The sequence below is a fragment of the Misgurnus anguillicaudatus genome, chromosome 16 (assembly GCF_027580225.2).
Source record: "Misgurnus anguillicaudatus chromosome 16, ASM2758022v2, whole genome shotgun sequence".
In the NCBI taxonomy this organism is placed as follows: domain Eukaryota; kingdom Metazoa; phylum Chordata; class Actinopteri; order Cypriniformes; family Cobitidae; genus Misgurnus; species Misgurnus anguillicaudatus.
Window position 1 is genome coordinate 27,125,699 of NC_073352.2, and position 7,493 is coordinate 27,133,191.

Below are 7,493 nucleotides of genomic sequence, written 5' to 3' on the forward strand. Positions count from 1 at the left end.
CTATATGGATGGTTCAGGATATTCATTTATATAAACTGGAATTAAAGAAAGAAGAGAGTTTAGTTTGTAAAATAATGAGGGACAAAATGGTTAAATTTGGTCTTTATAGTAACAGATCTGACGTTATCATCAGTAATGGCACTGTGATTATAAACAGTGTGACCAGAGCAGATTCAGGGAAATACACATTACAGCATTATGACTTAAAGGGCACACTAGTTAATACTACAGAACTTCAAGTGAATGTTGAAGGTAAAGTAACTCTCTATCAGAATAAATATTATCACACTTGAGAGATCTCTTCTACACTGTGTACACTGTATACTCTCTATTAATTAAATTAGCATATAAACCAGCACTCACTGTAAAAAAATTGCTGTAAAAAAACGGGGAATTTTGGACAGTAATTTACCGTTTCTCATAAATACAGTTGAATACTGTAAATAAACATTAATTTGACAAGCAAACTAATAACAGCAAGCTACTGTTCAGTCTTACGGGATAATACAGTATTTTTTGGGCTGGTCAGGCATGTCAGACATGTGACAAACTCATCTGCAACCACGAGTCAAACTGATTTAACTACACTGTTTTTTGGCATTTTATTATACGAGAAGGAAGCAGAATTAAAGACTATATCCATTTTCACTCCGATTGTGACCTTACCAGCACTGAGACTGTTTTTACTCCTTGCCTGTATATCAAGGTAAGCACAAACTGAACAGAGTCTGTGTTTCTAAGTGAAATAATTGACTAAATGTTTTATATATTTGCTTATTTTTAAATATTTCTAAAAACGATTTATTTGATTTTGACATATTTAGGGCTGATTGTTAAACGAATTGGCAACTAGCTATAAGTTAAATACAAATAAAGATGCTAATGTTAATTTGCAATCTAATCAAATGTCTGACTGATGTGTGATTATCTATTGATATTTTGTAAAATCTACATGAGGGATTGGGGTCTGTTTCACCATTTGTTTGTATCTTTTTTCAATGTGTGCACTTTTAATCTTTGTACAGCGCCTCGTGAAGCACGTAGGAGTTTTCCTTACTCAAACATGTTCTGATGGCAGAAAGAATGTGATTGGTTTACAAAAACGACCAATCAAAATGCTCTTTACTGGTTTAAGCCCTCAGCGGAGCCTCCAAGGCAGCTTCTGCAGTGAAGCAGTTCGAGCTCACCGTTGGTCAGATGAGTAGCGCAGATATGGTAAGATAGGAACGAGACTGTTTTTGAATTCATCTCGAAACGTTTCGAGCATTTAAATGACACGTTTTCACGTGTCCGTGGCCTGACTTTCTTTTTCATGCCAGTGTCACGTATTGGTTATTCAATTGTTTTTCCTATTTTCTTACCATTATCGCTTGGTATTGGGGTTAGAAGAACTTTCTCCTACATAAAATGACATCCTCACCCTAACCCAACTCTAACCCCAAGCAAGAACAATTTAAATTTCTGACAAATAAACGTATAAACAATGCCTTTCTAACCCAAACCCAACTTTATCCACGCGCAAAAATAGTTTAAAAATGTGACGAAAACCACAAATTTAACCCCAAACCCCAATCCCAGTCGACAATGGTTTGAAGAAAGGAAAAAAAATTGAATAACCAATACGTGAAACTGGCACGAAAAAGAAAGTCGTGCCACGGACACGTGAAAACGCGTCACTTAAATGCTCGAAACGTTTCGAGATGAATTCAAAAACAGTCTCATTCCTATCTTACCATATCTGCGCTACTCATCTGACCAACGGTGAGCTCGAACTGCTTCACTGCAGAAGCTGCTTTGGAGGCTCCGCTGAGGGCTTAAACCAGTAACGAGCATTTTGTTCTCATTGTACTTTGTAGATGCTTAGTGTGAAACCTAAGAGGGGATCAAAAGCCAGGCAGGTGAAGGTGTCCAAGAAGACAGGAAAGCTTGTCCAGAAAAACGCAGCAACTGTGAATCCCCATCTGGTCACCCTCATCAAAAACTTCATGGACTTTGAGTGGGGCTTTCACATTGTATGCTGCAATGTTGTGATATTTATGTGACATCACAGCATTATGTTTTATTCAGCCCAGCCTCATTGGTGAGGCAGAAACTGACATTTAAGAATGCACTAAATTTTATTATATTTAATAAAAACAGTGTTTTATCATCATCCTTTGTTTGAGAATTTTTTTGCAAGCAATTTTAAGTGTTTATTTTAAAATTACATTTTAACAATGCTAGAAAAATAAAATTCTACAGTATAAATTACAGCAGGAACCCTAAAATAACAGTATAATGCAACCAAACATCTGACAGTATTATACTGTGCAGCTCCCTTTTTTTACAGTACCGTCCCGTAATATTTGTACAGTAAAAACTGTTGTTGTAAATTACAGTAGGTAATCTGTAAAATTACAACTTTATGCTGGCAAATCTAGCTGCCAGTATATTACTGTAATTTAGCAGTGAATTTATTTACAGTGCTGTTAAACATTTCTGTAGAAGTTACAGTATTACTGTCAGCTGTTTGCCAGTAACTTACTGTAGATTTAAATTTATGTTATTTACTGGCAACAGTTTGTTCAAAGTTTAATGAATAAAACTAAAATAACAGCATCATGCAAAGCATTCTGGGAATGCTTTATTTTATAGTTAATTTCTGTAAAGACGAAGACTTGTTAATGTTCAATGTTCATTGAACTTGAACAAACTGTTGCCAGTAAATAACATACATTTAAATCTACAGTAAGTTACAGCTGCATAACCGCATTTTTTACAGTGAGTGTGCAGAAATATTTTTATTACACGTTCATGTTACATTGATGTTATTTTACAGATGTATTTAACTTGAAAACTAGTAAGTTTCTGGTTTTATTTTGTTTTTGTGTGATACTTAACAATCAGACGGGTTGATGATTTAATGAAATGATTGACTGACAGATATTGTTTGATGTATTTGTGTTTCAGTCTCTCTGACGTTTGTGAAAGTGTGGACCTTACAGATGACATTTCTTCTGCTTCTGTTAGGAGGCTTTCACATCTACATCAGAAAGCGCACCAGCACACAAACACCAGGTGAAAAACACTTATGATGGATCTGAATTACTAATGTTTAAGATTATGATGATAATGATTATAACTGATGTTTTTTTTTTTAGGAAAACAGCAAGAAGATATTGTTATGCACGAAAACTTAAACAAGATTACAGAATAACATGAACAGACAGAAGGAGATTTTCACATTAATAGTATGCTATTATTATTGTGACTTCTTTAATGTTCTTTAAATGTAAATGTACATTATGTACTTAAGTTGGTGTCTAGTTTATCAGGTGATTAGGATGAAATGTCAGAATTACACGTGTCATAGGACAATGAATTAAGTCTAACTGCACTGTATATTTAGCATCAGTTTATACTTTTTTTTCTTCATTTTGTTCAGTCCTGTGGATTTCTTTATTAATGTAAGTTTTGGGCTGTGTCCGAAAGCTTAGGCAGCTGACTTGTTGCCCTGTTGCCTCTGCAATGGCTTTGGAGGCAGTGTTGTGCATGAAGGCAGCTCCAGGAAACACATTCAGACAGCCTTCATAGGCAGTGTAACATAATTCTGTTTAAAATATAAACAGAGAGTGTCTTTGTGATAACTAATTTAATATTTAGAAACCACAATACAAATTTCTCGCTAGAAATGCAATCAAAAGTAATAACTTTATTTACACAAAAACTGTGCTCCAGATGCTTTTATATTTTTTCAAACTCAAACAGGCTCGACCAATTAGATTCCTTGGGAACACACACGCATAGAATTGTGTGACATTAGTCCCTTTCACACATACAGTCTTTACTGGTAATTTACTGGTAAATTGCAGTTAACATGTCATGTGTGAACAGAACCTTTCCGGTACATCAGTGCTCCCAATTTACCAGTAAGACAGGTTGTAAGATTACCAGTAATTTACCGGTAAGCGCTGTGTGTGAACGAAAATTATAGGATTACCGGCATTTAGAACGGACGACGTCAGACCGTGCTGACAGCTTCGGGCCAATCATAGTGTTTTAATACAGATGACGCGTTTACCCCCGCACTGTTTACTGACGTTTCCACACACATGCTGCTTGAAAGTTGAGGACACCTGAAGTTTACGTCCACATTTCTTCACCAAAGTTGTTTAAAACAGCTTACCGCCGAATTGTCGACGTCCTTAGCACGCCCTCTGTGAAGCCTAAAGTGCAAACAGTACTGTTGTTAAAAACGCATTTTCGGTTTGACGTCGTCTCATTCAATGTTGTTTGGTCATGGGCAACTTCGCGACTGTTTTCTACAGACGTGAAAACAACAAAATACGGACCGTGGATATGAACGACGTGGATTGTTTACAAATACAACACTGAGCTCGTCGCGCGCCACAGGTACTTCCGCTTTCTCAATGAATTTACCGGTATTTTGATACTGATGTGTGAATTATGTCTTACTGGTAAAATAACGGAACGCCACTGCGTGTGTGAACAGCACATTTTTGTATTTACTGGTAAATTCATTATGGTAAATTCATGGTAATTTACCAGAATTACTGTGTGAAAGAGGCTATTGAAGGCAGCAAAGGATACATGTATGCTGCTTTTAAAAATTGACCTGATGAAGGTATCCCAGGATAGAGGAAATAAAGCAAACATCGGATTCAAACGTGCCTTAATGCCTTCCTACCTTGGAATGCTCCCTCCCAGAGCTTTTAGATGCAGCCTTGGTCTCACATTGTGTTCACTATTGTTTTCTCTGCTTTTGAAATTATTTTAGCATACATGTAAGCTGTTTAAGTATTTATATATATAAATATATATGTATCTCTCTCAAGGGTTTTTCCCCTCCTAGGTGTTTCCCCCCTGGACTAGCCAGGAGGGTTTTTCTCCTAGGGTTTTTTTCGTCCCGGAGAGTCCACCACCTTTGGCTTAACTTACTACTTTACTGTATACGTTACATTATTACTACCCTCGGTTTTCTAAGCTTTTCATACATCTATTAATGTAAAGCTGCTTTGAAACAATTAACAATTGTGAATAGCGCTATATAAATAAAATTGAATTGAATTGAATTAAAGTAGAGATTTTTGGGGGTTTCTGATGTGATACTTTATGACTGCTAATAGATTCACAGAAAATCAGTGTTAAAAATGTTTTTTTTTTGTATACAATCAAATAAATCAAAAAAATTGTGATTAGTCGTTGTGTTTTTAAAGGAGCAATATGGTTTTGTTTCCAATTGTGTTAAAAAAAAATGTTATTCGTGCTGAAAATTGCCGCTCTGTAGATTTTCTGTGCTCAGTGCTAAGATTTGAAAAATGTTTAACTTTGGGTGAAAAGCTCAGCTTGTTAATGTCAGTTCTCACACGCCCATCCTAGCAACATAGCAACAGCTTTGAGAGGAGAAAGCAATCAATATTGGTTAGTTTCTAAATAATAAAAGTATAGTGCATTTACTAATAATTATACATACATAATTCGTTTTTTTACCGATGCAATATGTTAGAAAAGATGTTACAAATGCTCATTTGTATTCAATGCACTTTTTAAACCGATGCATTGTTAACTTTTTGTGCTGATGCACAGAGCGAATCGGCCTAATTGTGATTTTTGTTTACTTTCTTTGCTTACTTAACTTGCATCTTAGCTTTGATCCCCCAGGATGCGAGCAAAAGAGTCAAAGCATTAGGTGAAATGGCATATTCTCATTCTCTAAAGTTTATTCTTTATCATCAAATATTAAGTGCATTGAAAATAAAAAATATTAAACAATAAAAATAAAGTTGAACAAAATATTTGAGTTTTTAACTACATTAAATTAACTCTTTCCCCGCCAGCGTTTTAAAAAAAGTTGCCAGCCAGCGCCACCATTTTTCATGATTTTCACAAAAGTTTAATGCCTTCCAGAAAATGTTCTTCTTTAAATATTTAAACAAACAATATATCAAATGAAAGAACAGACCCTGTTTTTTAAAAAAAAAAAAAAAAAAAACGTTTCATCCTACCTTTATTAGTTCTCTTGTAATCACCTCTCAAACATGGGTAGGTTTCTTAAAAAACACCCAATTTTGAGCAAAAAGCTGAGATAATTCCATTGTTGCGAAGGACTTTTGATAGAGATCAGATGCAGAGTGATCTTTAAAACATACAAATTCTTTCTCTTTCACGTGAGGCGCTACTTCCGGGTTGTATAAGTTGCGGAAGTGCGCCACCTGGTGGATAATAGCGGTATTGCGGAAAGACGGAAAATCTCGTCATTGGCGGGGAAGCGTTTTCTCTTAATTGACGAGATATCATTGTCGAGATATCTCGTCAATGGCGGCGGAAGAGTTAGAGCACTTTTAAGAATGTCTTTAACTTAATATAATATGGGTCTATACATAAATATTAAATATATACTGAAGCGAGTATACATTTACAATACTTTAACACATTCGATTATCGATTAAACACAATGGGTGTTTGAATATGGTTTACAGATGACATTGGGGGGGGGGGGGGGGTTATATGTGCCTCCGGTTTAATTGATAAAACACTTGCGCAAAGCACTTGCCTTTAGTGACATTAACCAATATTTGATATTTCTTTAAATAAAAACTTTTGCAATTATTTACATGTCACTGAATATGTACGTATGTTGTTCTTGTTGCATTTATACAGCGGGTAACCAGCAGATGTCCTCAATATGTTGCGTTTCTTGTAAACAGTAAATTGAATAGTTTGTGTAATCTAATATCTTACCTTTGGGCGTAGTCACTGTAGTAGAATAAAAAACATTAGGGAATTTCACAGCAACTGCATCAACGATACTTGAGGTAATTTTGTGTTATAAACCTCAACAAAGAACTTCTCCACGGTCATTTCAAGTGCGTGTGCACTTGAAGATCAAATAGATTTGATTGGCTTTTATGTAAAAAAATCTGCTTCATCCTCTGACATTAAGAATACTGAAGACACATGCACGCTTGGGATATTCACACCACTACACTTACAGGAAATTCCAAATACAGGAAATACATCATGTAAGTAGTAAAGTGGTCAAGTATGAAGACCGCAATGGGTACATTTGAACACAGTCAGCAAACACCAGATGCAGATGAAAAGGAAGCCGTTAATAGTAGTCAGAAAATTGATGAAGTCTGGGCGTCCAGGATTAAAAATGTAATAAGACCTATATAACAAAGACCCAAACAACCAGAACTATCAATAGATTACAGTGAACGTCCCACAGAGACACATTTGGTTTTCAAACATCACACCATCATGCAGGCTCGCAGCCTCCCCCCCCCCCTTTCCTCCTCTAAGCTCAGAGGACCCCAAAACTCACCCCTTAACTGTATATGAAATGCTAAATTTTACATGCACAAAGTATCTGAATCTGGTCTTCTTTGAAATCTTTTGAAATGTCTTAGTGCAAGTGGTACAATGGTCTTGCACCTATAACAACATAACTCAATGTTAAAGTGTAACAATAAATTAAGCAAACTTCACTC

The 7,493-nt window shown here is 35.6% G+C and overlaps 1 long non-coding RNA gene across 1 annotated transcript; it reads left to right on the forward strand.

The window, feature by feature from the left end:
- The first annotated feature begins 318 nt into the window (after positions 1-318).
- Positions 319-5,077, forward strand: LOC141350065 (uncharacterized). The gene is made up of 2 exons (XR_012358005.1): positions 319-3,057; positions 3,141-5,077. It is a non-coding gene; the product is annotated as an uncharacterized lncRNA (long non-coding RNA).
- The last annotated feature ends 2,416 nt before the right edge of the window (positions 5,078-7,493 follow it).